The sequence below is a fragment of the Eptatretus burgeri genome, chromosome 1 (genome assembly GCF_056783735.1).
Source record: "Eptatretus burgeri isolate ZD-2024b chromosome 1, Ebu_testis_v1, whole genome shotgun sequence".
Taxonomy (NCBI): Eukaryota; Metazoa; Chordata; class Myxini; order Myxiniformes; family Myxinidae; genus Eptatretus; species Eptatretus burgeri.
In genome coordinates, this window is record NC_140961.1 from 24550456 (window position 1) to 24567567 (window position 17112).

Genomic DNA, 17112 nt, shown 5'->3' on the forward strand with positions numbered 1-17112 from the left:
GCATTACAGTCGAGACTAACGCTTATTAGCTCAGTTATTGAATTGGAAAAACACCTGAAAAAAAAAAAGGCTGAGGAGGGGGTTGGAGGGGGTTGGGGGGGGGGGTTGGGAGGGGGAGAGTGCTGCTCTCTCAATATATTAATATGGTTGTTTCCCGATATAATGGATAGTTATCTCGACCAGCAGAGTACCCTTCCCCCAACCTGGAGGGACATGACACCACACACGTTTACATGGAGAATTTGTATCGCCCCACCAAGACCACAGGCAAAGATGAAAACACCCCATTACACCAATTGTGGTCATGCTGATCCAATGTAGTGAGTTTGGATGAAATCGGCCAAGAACTGTAGGAGTGGTAGTGCGACAAACAAACAAACACCGGTCTTTGAATTAGAGTAAGGATGTATGGTTGTGACCGCATGAGTGCATTGTTGGTGATTTTACTTCCTGAATAAATGACTGATTGCCTGCCTGGCGGACTGCATGCTTCGTTGGTTAACTGTCTGACTTGTTGGAATGGACGACTCCATTCGTATGTTGCTGGCAGACTCATCATGAATGTATATCAACACAACTAGCTGCCCATGCAATGCCAACGTTGATGGGTGTGGGGAGTGCCTGCGGTGGCGGCTGCTGCGTCAAGGGGGAGGGCCCACGTCGGCTGCTGCGTCTATGGGGAGGACCCGCGGCGGCTGCTGCGTCTATGGGGAGGACCCGCGGCGGCTGCTGCGTCTGAGGGGAGTGCGAGCGGCGGCGGCGGCTGCTGCGTCTGGGGGGAAGGGCCCGTGGCGGCAGCAGCTGCTGCGTCTGGGGGGAGGGCCCGCGGCGGCGGCGGCTGCTGCATCTGGGGAGGGCCCGCAGCGGCTGCTGCATCTGGGGGAGGGCCCGGGGCGGCTGTTGCGTCTGGGGGGAGGGCCCGCGGTGACTGTTGCGTCTGGGGGGAGGGCCTGTGGCGGCGGCTGCTGCATCTGTGGGAAGGGCCAGTGGCGGCGGCTGCTGCGTCTGGGGGGAGGGCCCGTGGCTGCTGCTGCGTCTTGGGGGAGGACCCGCGGCGGCTGCTGCGTCTGGGGGGAGGGCCCGCGGTGGCTGCTGCGTCTTTGGTGAGGGCCCGTGGCGGCTGCTGCGTCTGGTGGGAGGACCCGCGGTGACTGCTGCGTCTTGGGGGGAGGGCCCGCGGTGGCTGCTGTGGCTGCTGCGTCTCGGGGGAAGGCCCGCCGCGGCGGCGCCGGTGGCTGCTGCGTCTGGGGGGAGGGCCCGCGGCGGCGGCTGCATCTGCGGGGAGGGCCCGTGCCAGCGGTTGCTGCCTCTGGGGGGAGGTCTCGCGGCGTCGGCTGCTGCGTCTGGGGGGAGGGCCCCCGTCGGCTGCTGCTGCATCTGGGGGGAGGGCCCGCAGCGGCTGCTGCATCTGGGGGGAGGGCCCGCAGCGGCTGCTGCATCTGGGGGGAGGGCCCGCAGCGGCTGCTGCATCTGGGGGGAGGGCCCGCAGCGGCCGCTGCATCTGGGGGGAGGGCCCGCAGCGGCCGCCGCATCTGGGGGGAGGGCCCGCAGCGGCCGCCGCATCTGGGGGGAGGGCCCGCAGCGGCCGCCGCATCTGGGGGGAGGGCCCGCAGCGGCCGCCGCATCTGGGGGGAGGGCCCGCAGCGGCCGCCGCATCTGGGGGGAGGGCCCGCAGCGGCCGCCGCATCTGGGGGGAGGGCCCGCAGCGGCTGCTGCATCTGGGGGGAGGGCCCGCAGCGGCCGCTGCATCTGGGGGGAAGGCCCGTGACTGTGGCTGCATTAATTGGTCATTGGTTACTTGTCTGCTTGAATTTTTTGTTGTTTGAACAACATTGTTCACACATTACTCTGTCATCCATATACTTCTCATTCTCGTGCTCATGCTGATGCTGGTGTACCTGAAGCTGGTATGTCATCTAGACGAAAGATGACTGCCCTTGCCTTTTCCATTCTAATCACTTTTTACCCCTCAACCCGAATTGGGCTGAAAAAGGGGTATTGGCATCCGGGCGTCTGTCAACTTTTGGTTTCCGTCAATTTCGAGGAGAACGTCTTGTTACCACTCAGCCCGAATTGGGCTGAAAAAGGGGTATTGTCGTCACAGGCGTTGTCCGGCAGGCGGCCGGGCATCTGTCAACTTTTGGTTTCCGTCAATTTCGAGGAGAACGCCTTGTCCGATTAAATCCATTTTTACAGAGTGTGTTGGGGTTGAGTTGAGGAAGGTTCCTTTCGAAAATGGGCGCGCTGCGATTTTTCAATGTGGCCTCCATGGCAGCCATCTTGGAATTGGTTTCCGTCGATTTCGAGGAGAACGCCTTGTCCGATTAAATCCATTTTTGCAGGGTGTATTGGGGTTGTGTAGAGGAAGGTTACTTTCGAAAATTGGCGCGCTGCGATTTTCAGTGTGGCCGCCATGGCAGCCATCTTGAAATTGGTTTCTGTCAATTTTGAGGAGAATGCCTTGTCCGATTAAATCTATTTTTGCAGTGTGTGTGTTGGAGTTGAGTAGAGGAAGGTTCCTTTCAAAAATAGGTGCGCTGCGATTTTCACTAGCCGCCACGGTAGCCATCTTGAAGTCTGATTGATTTTCGATATGACGTCCAACGTGCTCTAACTGACTGCATCATCGTGATATCACTGCTTCCTCTTGCAATGCATGGGCTGAGGGGTTACGCCTGCTTTGCGGAGCTATTTTTATATGCTGTTGCCGTCTTTCTCACTTCTCATCATTACTTCAATTTTGTCACTGTCTTCTCTTTGCTTGGATTTTCATTTTACTCTTGTTTTGGCTTTATCATTTCTTCTCTTCTCAAGGCCCGGTCACACCTTGACGTTTTAGCCAACGTATGCCGATTTTTGAATTTTTTTTCTAAAACGCTGGCACACGTTGAATACGTTATGGGTAAGTTTTGATAACATTGAGAGCACGCTGGCATACGTCGTAGTACGTTGCCATACGTCGTTGTACGTTGGCTTTAAACGTTGTACTTTTCACGACGTATGCCGGCGTATGACTCACACGTTCCGCTACGCTGGCCACAAGTTGTATGCACGGTCTGCGATCGTTGACAGACGTCAACACATGCTACTTGTAAGTTAATCATAAGTTGAGGCACGCCGAGGTAATGTTTAGCGTACCCGAAACTTATTTCTAACCTATGATTAACGTGTTGTTGGCACGTTACGCGATCGTTGCCACACATCGACAGACGTTACTTTTAAGTTACTCATAGGCTGAAAGACGTCGGTATAATGGATCGTCCTTGCGATACATTATACCGATCCACGGCCATGGCCAGGACACTTATTTGCAGCATTCTTCAAACTTTTCTTCGGCATGACGAGGATGTTCACACTTCGATGTCTAGCTTGGCTATGATTCCAAATGTCCATCGGCAGCGTCTATTTAAAATAGTCGAGTTTGAGCGTTTTAACACGTTCAGAAGAAACGCTTCAAATTTCCAAACCCCAGCGTCAAAAAAAAACAAACAAAAAAAAAAACAAAGGCGAGTGACAGCAATTTAAATCGTTCATTGTAAACAATGAAACTAGCTGAGTGGTACCGTTTAAAAGTCGTTGAGTGTAAAAAAAAAATCGAATTGTTGAGCGCAAGCGTCTACTTTCAATAGTGGGGTTTGAGCGATTTAACACGTTCAATAGAAACGATTAAAATTTCCAAACCCCAGCGTCAAAAAACAAAGGCGAGTGACAGCAATTTAAATCGTTCATTGTAAACAATGAAAATAGCTGAGTGGTACCGTTTAAAAGTCGTTGAGTGTAAAAAAAATCCAATTGTTGAGCGCAAGCGTCTACTTTCAATAGTGGAGATGCAGCCATTTAAATCGTTGAGTGGCAGCCTATGAACCTTCCCGTGGACACGCGGACGCAAGGAGGATCCATCATAACCCACACCCTCCCCCTCACACTCACCTACTGCTGCCAACATGAACATACTAATACTAATACTGATACTGATACTGCTGACATGGACATCGACTCGAAAACACTGTTGGGTTTCCCTTTTATGAGCAGCATTTTTATATACCAATTCCCAAAACCGCTGGGAACACGTCTTTATATGGCAGTTGTAAGCTAGAAACATTCATTTTTTTTTTTTTTGTCGACCGGAAGACGTCATTGGAATACGTCTACATACGTTGATGTGTGTTGGGACTACGTAAAGAATTGGTTCAAAGCACGTCAAACATAAGTTAGAAATAAGTTTCACGTAAAAAAAGACATTACCGCGACGTGTTTCGACTTATGAGTAGCTTATAAGTAGCCTTTGTAGACGTGTGTAAGCGTCCGCATATCGTGTGTAAAACTTATCCCCATCGCATGCGGAACGTGTGTCATACGCTGAGTACGTCGTAAAATTTTGAACATGTTTAAAATTTATTGACGTACTCTACTTACTACGACGTATGATAGCGTACTTTAGCGTTCTACTCACGTATACCAAACTTACTCATACCGTATTTGACGTGCCCCCAACGTTTTAGACACATTTTTCTTAGATCGGCATACGCTGGCAAGATCGCCAAAGTGTGACCGCGATGTTGTCACTTCCATTTCTACGGCAGTTACGATTCGAATCGTTGTGCGTCAGCCTTTTAATAGGCTACGTCACGACATCGTCGGCGATGTGTGCAACGCGCTATGCCGAAGTTAGACTATCGTTGGGCATAGGTTGTGTAGGCCAACAACAGGTTCAGCATTCGTTGGTATAAGTTATCTATAACACAACGAAACGTTCTGTGTCCATTACTAATATGTTATGCATACGACCAACTCGTTATGAATACGTCCGAATCTTAAAAAAAAACATCAAAAGTTCAACGTCAGCCAGCGTTTTACATACATTTTAATACGTTGCCATCGCTGGCTAAAACGTCAAGGTGTGACCGGGCCTTCACTTGTACTTTCTTCTCATCAATTCCTCAAATATGATGAAGAAATTGTGCTTGTCATGTTGGAGAATTTTTTTTTTTCTCCCTTTTGCTTCCCACAGTTGATAAATTTTGGTGCTTTCTTTTTATCCCCTGCCGCGTGGCGGAAGGGGGATATTGTTGTCACCCAGGTTGTGCGCTGTCCGTCCGGCTGTCCGTCCGTCCGGGCGTCAACATTTATAGCTGCGAGTGCGATAACTCATAAACTGTTCGCCATATCGATTTGAAATTTGGGTCACACATGTACTTCCTGAAAAGGAAGAACCCTATTGATTTTGGGTGTGGCCGGATCCAAGATGGCCGACTGGGGCGGCCATCTTGAAAAAAATGTTTTTTGTATTAAATGGAAAAACGCTTATCTGATTTCAATTATTTTTGGTTACTACGTTCCTCACCCCTGGGGAACTTTTTTGAGATGATGACCAAATGGTGTCTTGTTTCCAATTCACCTCCCTCATTATCTGGAATATGTATGACCTTTTTCATTCAATGGCGGGGGATTCCCCATCTCTGATGGTATATTTGTTTATGCCTACTTCTCATGCTCTGGAATTTTATTCTCCTTGGTAAAAGACATTGAAATCTGAATGTGAGATTTCACAGCTTTGTTCTTAGTCTCTTTGCAGGAATGATATGTGTGCTGTTTTCTTGGAGCATGTGTGCTGTTTGGCCCTGCTGATAAACTTCTCTCGGAGTGAGGTGAGTTTTGAGCTCATGATATTTGATTTATAGTCATATGTATTGAGTGTCGCTGGATTGGCAACGTTTCATGATAGCTTGCACACAGTGGCCATTTTTCCTGGGTTTTTATTGATTTATTTATTTTTTGTATACAGTGTCGAGGCTCTTGTGAGAGCGAACACACAGAATGTACAACAAGGGGAGCAGGAAGGACTTTCAGGTCCTTACATGACAGGGACTTTCAGGAAGGAAAGCAGGGAATTTGAAGGAGGTGCGTTTGAGGTGGATTAGCAAGGGAAGAAACGATTGTGGTTTTGGATGGGGGAAGATAAGAGATGGTGCTGAACAGCTGTTTTGAAGAACTGGAGGGAAGAGTAGGGTTGAAGAGAGTGTGGACGTTTGTTCCAAAGGCAGGAAAAAAAGTGGAATGAAAGAGTGAAGGTGAGCAGTGATTGTTGATTTTGGTAGTTTTACCTGAAGGGGGTTGCTTGCGGAATTGCGCCCTGTGGAAATATGGGGGGAGGTAATATCTCAGACAGAGCGGGGGGGTGAGGCCACAGAGGAGACTGTAGAAGACAGAAAGACCACCGACCTGCCTGTGATGAGAAAGTGAGAGACCCAAAGACAGCCTCATCGTGGGAGATACCAATGATCCTAAGTGCCTTGCTTTCTACAGTGTGAAGCTGAGAAAGGTGAGTGCAGGAGCACCAGCCTAGAGGGGAAAGCAATACTCCATCAGGGTGTGGACAAAAGATTTGTATGTGGTCAGGAGCTCAGGTGTGCCTTGGCAGGACTTTGCACGACGGAGGATGCCCAGTCACTGACTGGCTTTTTTGGCCAGCTTGGAAATGTGGCTTTCCCAGGAAAGATCATGGCAGATGGTGAGACCAAGAAACTTGAATGAAAGGACTTCTTCGGGGGTTCCAGACGGTCCTTTCGGAGAGACATAGTATAGTGAGAGTGTGAGGTTTGTCAGGGTTGAAAGACATGTTCCACGTGTTTGACCACCTTGTAATTTTGTCCAAATCTGCAGAGGGTGAAGAAGCTGCTGCTTGCCAATCTGAGGGATGACAGATGGCACGGCAGAGGTTGGAGTCATCAGCAAAGTGATAAAGAGGATTTTCCAGAGTCAGAGAGATCATTGATGAAAACCAGAAAAAGAACAGGGCCCAGAACACTGCCTTGAGGAACTCTAGCCTGGACAGAAAGAGGGGATGAGAGAACTCCATTAAGGGCCGCACGTTGGTTGCGACAGGAGAGGAAGTCTGCGAGCTATGAGTGGAGATGTCCTTGGATACCAGAGGAAGAGAGTTTGGTGAGCAGGGCAGGGTGCCAGACCGTATCGAAAGCACGCAATATATCGAGGGAGATGGCTCTGGTTTCATGTCTGGCATTGAGGATCTCCATCCATTGTTAGGAGAATTTCATAGTGGGAGAATTTCTCCATTTGTCGAGCCATGACCGCATTTAAATTTCATTGGATGAAATCTTGCAATAAACATCTGCTGAACCTACAAAAGTGAGCCAACTGTTATTCCCCTTTTAGGATGCATTTGTGTTTGTCATGTTTAATTTTTCATGATTGCTACATCCTTGAATTCAAGAGGTTACTTAAGCGCTGCTTATTCCATAAGTAAATGTGAAAAATTCCTGCTTATTTATATTCAGGAAATAGTAAGAATAAACATGAAAATTAGAAAAACTAGTACGTGCCCGTAAAAAAAAAAAAGAAAATAAATAAATATTCAAACCGCGAGCAAGAAACAACAACCACACAGGCCGTTTCTTCGCTCTCGCGTGCCCGTACATGCATGGCCTGGAAGTTCGCATATCGCAGTCACGATTATTCGCAATTTAGTTTTAATAGCCAGTTATTCAATTGGCGCCAACCTATTTTGCCTTTTCGCAATGTCGTCGCAAGGAAAAACAAGAAGAGAAGAGAAGAGAAAAAAAATATTTACTTCCTGGTTCGGAGCACACCAGCTCACTCTGATGTTACCAAAATTTATGCACCGTCTAATATGAAAACGATCATAACTTGGGGCATTGTGTTTATCTATAAATGCGCATAAGAAATCGAGAAATTATTAGAATACACGAAGTCATCACTCTCCGGAAGTCCGTACGTTGTAACCCGTAATGGGGACCGCGGCTGAGGTTTCCTTACCCCATCGGCCACGCCCACGCAACAACCTGTGTTGTCATTGGTTGGTAAATAAATGGCCATAACTTGGGAGGCACTTGTCCGATTAATATTGTGACGTCCACGGGACTTGAACAGTCCCGCCAACATAGAATGAGCCGAAACGATGGAGGCGGTTTATTTGCTTATAACCCAAACATGGCGGTTCTAATCGCTCTACCGCAAACGGGACGAGGAAGGTGGCACGAGTCGCTTTTCACTGAGTTGATGATGTTTATTTGTTTTTTATTATTACCAGAAATAACAAGACTCTGCAAGAAGAGGGATCCGGGGCGATTCGACGGGATGGTGTGGGATCGGGCGTGGGGAAAAACACAGACAATTCCAATGAATATACAGTTCTCAATCCCTCTAAGGCGCCAAGCGCGCACACACACACACACACACACACACACACACACACACACACACACACACACACACACACACACACACACACACACACACACACACACACACACACACACCGTAGCTATTTCTGGTGGTCAGGCTCGACCGTGGTGTGGACGCAACTGTCCCTGGATCGGGATCGGACGAGCTGGCCTTGCTCTCTTCAGGGGGGGCAGGAGAAACCGTGGTGCTGTCGACCTCCTGGTCTTGGCCCAAGTCCGCTCACAGCCGCCAGGGAACCAGTTCTGGCGCCAAGTTGCGAGCAGGAGAGGGAGGCAGGTCCGCCCGCCGTTTGACCCCGTACTCCGAGTCAGCAGAACCCCAGAGCCAACCAAGGTGAGGCACGAGGCTCAGCAAGGCTCCAAGACACCATCAAGAACACGATCGAATCAGCACAACAACAAGGATGCTCCCCGCGCAACAGCCTCCCCACCAAAAAAACACGATCTTTTGGTTGTAATCTTCTTCCTCTTCCTTTTCGACCCCGAACAGAACCTTTTTATCCTCCTGCCCTCGTCACATCCAATCGAGCCGTTTATTGGCCCACCGCCGTCGCCTTCTGCCAATCGTGATCACGGGGCGGAGCCATCCGCTGCACTGTCCTGTGACGTCACGGCCAGTCTCCAGAGAATACCAAAAAGGGGTTTACGCAGACACACTTACCCTATCCCGTGTCCCTATCTAATTACGTGACAATTATCATTTCCCCCTTGAAGAAATGAACATTTACTAGACAACTTATCACCACTGAATTGCTACTTATTACATCGAGATCCTGGTAAACTCGAACAGCATGGCATACCTAATTAAACATCCTAATTACCCTTTGAATGCATACCCCCCCTCAAACGTAACACTGCCCCCTCCTCTGGTACCGCAGCTCCTGCAAGGTATATCACAGGCGCTACCGTACCAGCCTTAACACTTACTGACTCACACCTAATTAACCTAACGAAATAAAGTAGGAGGGGCAATGGGCAGCGAGTCGCAGCTAACTTACCTATCCTGCTTAATGTACTACCCCCTTATGGCCTTATCCTCGCCTAAACAATCATTCGTTTTTTTGCTTTTTATTTTATTTTATTTTATCACATGAGAGCACTGAGCGAAGTTGCACTCCATCTTCTGGATCATCGCTCTTGCCCAGCACTCTTCCAGTGATCTGGGGAGGGGAAACAAAAGGTTCCACAAAAACACAACACTATACTTTACATTCCTACTCTAAGCCTTAACGACACTATTCACAGGATATTTACACTTGACCACCTCCCCCAGTGGATGCTAATAGACCCAGCGTTACCTGGGGAGCCAATTTTCAAATTTGCTTGCCCCAAAATTATGCGGACATCATGCCCTTGCTGCACATGTCAAGTTGTGCGGGATCGAGTGGGACTCATACATCTTCACAACACTCACACCATGGTCATCATCACATTTCTAGGTCATGGTCCTCATTTTAATCATGCAGGCTGAATCCCGTCATGGCCGTGGGGTGGGTTACCACAAGATGATGGGGGCATCTCAGGTGCAACCATGCCCACAGGTAAGCTTTAGTCCAACCCGGACGTTTCTCCACCCCGCTCCCTTTGATTCCCTCCCCCCTGGTAGCCATCAGCTCTAATCCTGTACAACACTCTGGAAGGGGTCTCACTGGCTCCTCTGGCCTTCCTGGGTCGCCAAGGTCCTACCCGCCTTGGTCGCCCAACCAGACCCTCTCCCAGTTGCCTCCAGACACTGTCACCATTAGCCACCAGGTGGTGAATCTCCTTGAAGGGGGTCGCAATTCACGCTCACCGTGAGCTTCAGCAATCCCTGTGGACAAGCACATCATCCCCACCCACAAAACCCACATGACTCCCCCACCCCATCGGCCTTACATGTGACACCTGCATTTCTAACACTTCACCGACCATGACCTTCCCTGTTACCACACCATGCCCAATAAAAAAAACAATGTGTGCACCATACATTTCACTTCTTCACTTAAAACAACTCACACAGCACTTCTCACCCGGTGCACGCACCAGCCATTGGACAGCCACTCATGCCCGCTTTGTTTCCAATTACCCACTGTCCTGATTGTCACTCTAAAACCCAGCAGAACTTACAAACCCATGCCAATTTTCCCACAATTCATTTTTTTCCACCAGAGGGCACTTCGCCACAATCTCAGCAGCCGAGCATGGCCCTCTATGCTCAGCCCAATCTAGTTTTCCCGACCCCCGACAGTGATCTCTGGACCCGACCTATGAAAGGGCATCTCGGATAGACCTGGCGGTTCAGCAGGAGGATTCACCCTCTCCGAGTCTAAAAGTCTATTGGAGGGTCCCTCCATCGCCGGGTACCGGCAATATCGTTGCATGTGTCCTCTTCGCCCGCACCGGAAACAACTCCCCATAAAAGGCCCCCGTGAGTATCGGTGAAATGTCTCTTCCGGTTCCGGACCCCCTCGGCCATAATCGAATTGCTCTATTGGCTGGGCTGGACCCCGCCGCTTTGGCGCACTAACTACCGGATTACCCTTTATCAAACTTGACAGTTTCTGGCAAATTTCCTGAAACATTTGGGTAATGCCAATTTCTTCCAGCCCTCCTCCCTGATCCTGAATCTCCGCCTGTCGGATCGTCACCGATGGCCTCTCTGGCACCCGACCCGGCCGCCTCCACGAGGACAGCCTGGCCGCGCACTCGGCCGCTCGGTGAACGGTGGTTGGATCCTGTAACTCCACTAGCGCTCGGACCTCAGGGTCAGGAAGAGCAGCTAAAAATTTCTCTAGTGCCAGTCTGTCCCATGCCTCCACTGTAAGGTCCCGATACGCGATCCTGACTGATTGGTAAATGTCCTGTGCCAGCCCCTGCACTGTCTCACCCGGCTTTAATCTGCGGTGCTGGAGCTGGGCCCGCACCAGATCACAGTTTGCCGCGAACCCAAACCGACGGCTCAACGCCTCGCAAATGTGGGAGCTGGTCAACATCTCCTCCGCGATCACGTTTAACACATCTGCGGCTGGTCCCCGCAACGTTGCCACCAAATTCCCTGTACGTTGCCGCTCATTCCACCCGTTTAGTCGGGAAATGCACTCAAATTGCGTCAGAAAAGCTTCAACGCTCCCTGACCCGTCGAAATTTACCAGGGGGATCACTTTTACGGTGGCCCGCTTCTCATTTTCTCCCTTGTCCGAATCCAGCCCAGAGATCAAACACCCTTGTGGCTGCGTATCCAATTCCGGAGCCCACTGTGGCCAAAGATGTTTTGTGGTGAGGGTCTCATGGGTCAATTTTGCCTCCTGTTCCAAACGTTGAATGGACCGATTCACCTCTTCCCGCAGGATCTTCTGGGCCCGCACAACCTCCTCCAAGGCTCCGTCGCGAGTTTGTAGCTGCTCCTCAACCAACCCGGACACTCTACTTACAAAAGACGGCTCTACCAGGCCTTTATCCAAGACTTCATCTTGGCTCATAATTTTATCTTGTTCGTCCAAACGAGCCTCCAATCCTTTTACCTCCTCCGCCAAATTCATCCCTTGCTTCCTCAGCTCTCCCCACTCTTCAACTTGCAGCTGCATACGAGCATCCACACAGGCACGATGACGTTCCAGGCTTTCATCCACTTTATCAACCCGAATGTTCGTTGCATCAATTTTATCTACCAATTTTTTTCGTATATTTCCCCCTCCAATGTAATTTCTACCTTTGTTTCCTCCAATCTATCCTCGAATTTGCTTTGTATTTCTCCCAATTTAACATCCACACACTCCTGCATCTCAGTTTTCATTTTCTCCATCTTTTCCCCCAATTCATCCCTCATTAAATCAATCCGTGCACCCAACTGTTCCCCCATTACCCCCAATTGATCTGTCATTTCTGCCCTCTGTGCCGTCATTTCTGCCCTCTGTGTCACGAATTGATTTTCCATTTGTGCCGTCATTTCTGCTCCCTGTGCCGTCATTTCTGCCCTCTGTGTCACGAATTGATTTTCCATTTGTGCCGTCATTTCTGCCATTTGTGCCCCCTGTGCCGTCATTTTTGCCCCCTGTGCTGTAATTGCACTCATTAAACGTTCCAACATTGTCCAGATCGTCATCGTGCCGGTTTCCGGCGCTGCCGCCTCCGTTACGGGCGATGAAGCACGGTCCACGCTCGGAATGGGGGAGGTTCCAACCCTACCCCCGTCTCTCCCTTCTTCCCCCGACACGCTGCCAGACATGTGGCCTTCCTCCTCAAACATCTGCACATCCGCCATGGTGCAGAAGTCCCGTTTACCGCCAATTAATTTAAATTTGAAAAATCCCGTCAAAATTTTCCCGCGCTCGCGCGCTTTTCTGTAGTAATTTTATATTCCAATTCGTGACGAGATTTTAATCTTGGTATATTCTCCCGATACCAAATATAATTTAGAGGGGTTCGAACATCCAACACCCTGACACCAATGTGACGTCCACGGGACTTGAACAGTCCCGCCAACGTAGAATGAGCCGAAACGATGGAGGCGGTTTATTTGTTTATAACCCAAACATGGCGGTTCTAATCACTCTACCGCAAACGGGACGAGGAAGGTGGCACGAGTCGCTTTTCACTGAGTTGATGATGTTTATTTGTTTTTTTATTATTACCAGAAATAACAAGACTCGGCAAGAAGAGGGATCCGGGGCGATTCGACGGGATGGTGTGGGATCGGGCGTGGTGAAAAACACAGACAATTCCAATGAATATACAGTTCTCAATCCCTCTAAGGCGCCAAGCGCACACACACACACACACACACACACACACACACACACACACACACACACACACACACACACACACACACACACACACACACACACACACACACACACAACGTAGCTATTTCTGGTGGTCAGGCTGGACCGTGGTGTGGACGCAACTGTCCCTGGATCGGCGTCGGACGAGCTGGCCTTGCTCTCTTCAGGGGGGGGCAGGAGAAACCGTGGTGCTGTCGACCTCCTGGTCTTGTCCCAAGTCCGCTCACAGCCGCCAGGGAACCAGTTCTGGCGCCAAGTTGCGAGCAGGAGAGGGAGGCAGGTCCGCCCGCCGTTCGACCCCGTACTCCGAGTCAGCAGAACCCCAGAGCCAACCAAGGTGAGGCACGAGGCTCAGCAAGGCTCCAAGACACGATCAAGAACACGATCGAATCAGCACAACAACAAGGATGCTCCCCGCGCAACAGCCTCCCCACCAAAAAAACACGATCTTTTGGTTGTAATCTTCTTCCTCTTCCTTTTCGACCCCGAACAGAACCTTTTTTATCCTCCTGCCCTCGTCACCTCCAATCGAGCCGTTTATTGGCCCACCGCCGTCGCCTTCTGCCAATCGTGATCACGGGGCGGAGCCATCCGCTGCACTGTCCTGTGACGTCACGGCCAGTCTCCAGAGAATACCAAAAAGGGGTTTACGCAGACACACTTACCCTATCCCGTGTCCCTATCTAATTACGTGACAATTATCATTTCCCCCCTTGAAGAAATGAACATTTACTAGACAACTTATCACCACTGAATTGCTACTTATTACATCGAGATCCTGGTAAACTCGAACAGCATGGCATACCTAATTAAACATCCTAATTACCCTTTGAATGCATACCCCCCCCTCAAATGTAACAATATCAAACCTTGAAAAGGCACATCTTCAGGTCCCCAGCAATATACCTGGCAAGTTTCAATTAGATCGGACCAGTGGTTGTCGAGAAACAGCGGACACACACACACACACACACACACACACACACACACACACACACACACACACACACACACACACACACACACACACACACACACACACACACACACACACACACACACACACACACGCACACACTGCTGGAATTATAGATAGATGAGTGGGCACAAGTGAATAGAAGGTGCATATAAAGTTAGTCAAACGTTTGTTTTTTTTTTACCATTGCAAAGTCTGTCAGCTATTCATCATTCATGAGAAGATGAGGCTTGTAGTCCCATTTTCTGTTCTTTTCCTCTTGCTTTCCTTTTCCTTGACAAAAGGCAAAATGCTTCAAAGACTCAGGAATGAAGAAATGAATTGTGTGGTAATGTGATGCCTATGAAACGAAAGTGATGGAGATCATTGTTCTCGTACCATGCTCCAGCCTTTAAGTTCGTCATCTCTCATTTGACTACTTGGTGTACTGATTAATTTGTCACAGTGACCTGAATTGTACATTCATTTATTTTCATGGTGTTTCTTTGTGTTTGTAACTCAACAATTTACCAGCTGCCATGCACCAGCTACTTTGCACAAATTTTGCATCTACTTGATCCTTAATCTGTTTTGAGATTTTTTTTTCCTATAAAGTGTATTTGTATTGCTGGTTGATCTGAATTTGGGTCACGACCATGTGGGCTCTGCTCCAAATGCCCGAGCGGTTGTGGCGTATGATTACAGTGAGGGTTTTCTCGTGTCTTTGTGCCTTTATCTCGGTACCACAAAGGCAGGAAAATAAATGTCTCCACATGCACTAATTTGAAAAAAATACATATCCATGTAAATAATAACTAAAGTGAAGTCTATGGTGCACATCGCAAATACCCACCTGCTGGAGCATGAACCGGAGGTCAAATCCCCCCCCCTCCCCCAATTTTTTTTTTCATGCATCTCCCAATGTTGATTGCATACACAAAGTTTCAACAAGAAATGTTTTAAAATTGCCTGCAAGTGCTTTTTAAAACTTTTTTTTAATGTATTTGACCCTGCATCTTGGGGTGGGGCTAAAGTGATACTGCTCTTGCACATTCTTACCAAGTGGTGTCATAACTACCAAGTTTGTTCTATTTCCTCCCAACCTTTTAGGAGGAGATCGCATGACAAACAGACAGCCAATTATTACAATATCCTCCCCCACCACCCCTCCCCCTCCCCCAAATTTATTATCATTTTTTTTTTCAAAGAGCATGGGGATAATAAACACAGCAGTCTGTGTCGGTGATGAATAATGATAACAGCTGTGTCCTCACCCCAGGCATGATTCTGAATGGAGCCATTACCCCAGAAGTGATATATTTAATTTATTTCATGTAACTGGATTTAATTAAAACCTTAACTTATCTTATTCCTGCTCCCTGCTTATAACCACAGGGAAAGTATGAGTGGAAGGGACACAAATAATGAATTGTTAAGAAATGGTGAGAGAGGAAAGGATTTGGAAATTGTGTTAGAGGAGAGATGACAACTCAGGAAAGAACAGGAGCTGGCAGAAACATGAGGGGTTGAGGCCTTTTGGGCCGCAAGCTCGAATGCCTGAGCTGGCCTGTCAGTCAGTGATGCAGGCATCCAGGGTGCCATGTGAACTGGATCAGCAGAACAGACTGGTCCCTGGATACATGGACAGCTCTGCTGATGGACATTCGGCAGATGGACACACCAGGATGATGCCAACTCACTTTGTCTTTGACTCTCGATTAGCACTCTCTCGTGTGCAAAGGTATGTGTATCTGTGTCCCTTGACACAATGCAATCTGTCTGCGTCAAAAACTTAATCGTTCAGATGCTGATGGATTGGAAGGATTGTGCTTGTGCAGTGCAGTTATTATGGAGGTGGGGTGCAGTAAAAGGAGGGTTATAACAATAAAAGGGAGGAGAGAGGTATAATAGGAAAACATTTACTTCAATGACAACTTATGGCTCTTAACTAATAATCTTGTTTTCACTGGAAACACAGGGCTCAAAGATTTCCTGCACAAATAAGCCTGAATGTGCAAAGGGAGATCAAGAACCTGACAGGCATGCACATTACATGTACATTGCTCTTATAAATATATACATATCATGTGTGAACCCCTTCTATGTAATGGTAGTGGACAAAAAAAAATGTAAAGTCACTTAATAGGTCGTTGGGCCACCACGTATGGCCTGTATGCGCTGTGGCATAGAGTCCACCAGCATCAAATTCTGCAGGAGGGATGTAGCACCATTTTTCCATGAGAAAGTCAATCAACTCGCGCCTGTTTGATGGAGGTGGAAAGCACTGTCTCAGGCGTTGTTGCAGATTATCCCATAAATGCTCAATTGTGTTCAGATCTGGTAACTGAAAAGGCCATGACATATGGATAACATTAGTGTCATGCTCATCAAACCAATGGGCAACCACACATGCTCTGGATGGGGGCATTATCATCCTGGAAGACACCCTATATTATCATCCTGGAAGACCGTAAAACCCTTCATTCCGCAAAACACAAAAACGCAAAGAAATCTGAAAACTCACTCCGTGGGAGTACCTCCTGTGCAGCTTCCCTTCATCGGCAAAGCCATCGGCACCCCCAATCTTTGATGAAAGGAGGGAAACCACGGGGTAACATTCCCGGATCAGATTGTGGGAGAGTGTGTCGGAGTGGTGCTGAGGTGTCGTCCACCAGATGGCGTCTCCTTGGGTTAACCTGAGGCGGTCCTTTCGGGTGGGTGCCTGGAATGTCCTATCCTGAAGAGAGGATGATCACCTGTCTCTGTTATCATCTGAGCTCAAGCGTTTGGACATCAGTATTGCAGCACTCTCTGAGGTTCGGAGACCGGATTGCGGCGAGATCATAGTGGGTGGTTACACCTACTATTGGTCTGGTCGCTCTGATGGTTACCATTCCCAAGGAGTTGCTGAAGCTGTGTCCAATAAGCTGATTCCAATGATAATTGAGGTAACATCGGTCAACGAGCGTATTATGTGACGAAGGATTCGTCACTCCTTTGGTATCATTTCCCTGGTCTCTGTTTATGCTCCGACTGAGGCGAGTGATCTCACTGTGAAGGATGCATTCTACGCCACTCTCGATTCTGTGGTTGATCAGTGCCCCACATGAGATACACTTCTAGTCTTGGGGGATTTCAATGCATCAACTGGGAACTGATAGGGATGGTT

The 17112-nt window shown here is 48.8% G+C and overlaps 1 protein-coding gene across 5 annotated transcripts in view; it reads left to right on the forward strand.

Annotated features, from left to right (window-relative positions):
- The window catches only part of DNAJC5 (DnaJ heat shock protein family (Hsp40) member C5), an 86237-nt gene that overhangs the window by 569 nt on the left and 68556 nt on the right, over nt 1–17112 (forward strand). For 3 of the 5 annotated variants that reach the window (XM_085879306.1, XM_085882218.1, XM_085880622.1), the window contains exon 2: nt 5565–5648. The exons of 1 other annotated variant lie outside the window; for it this stretch is intronic. The gene's annotated coding sequence lies outside the window, so the exon portion shown is untranslated. Of the gene's footprint in view, nt 1–5115; nt 5135–5564; nt 5649–17112 lie in introns of those variants that run through there. One more of the 5 variants, XM_085880110.1, reaches the window with a different exon arrangement.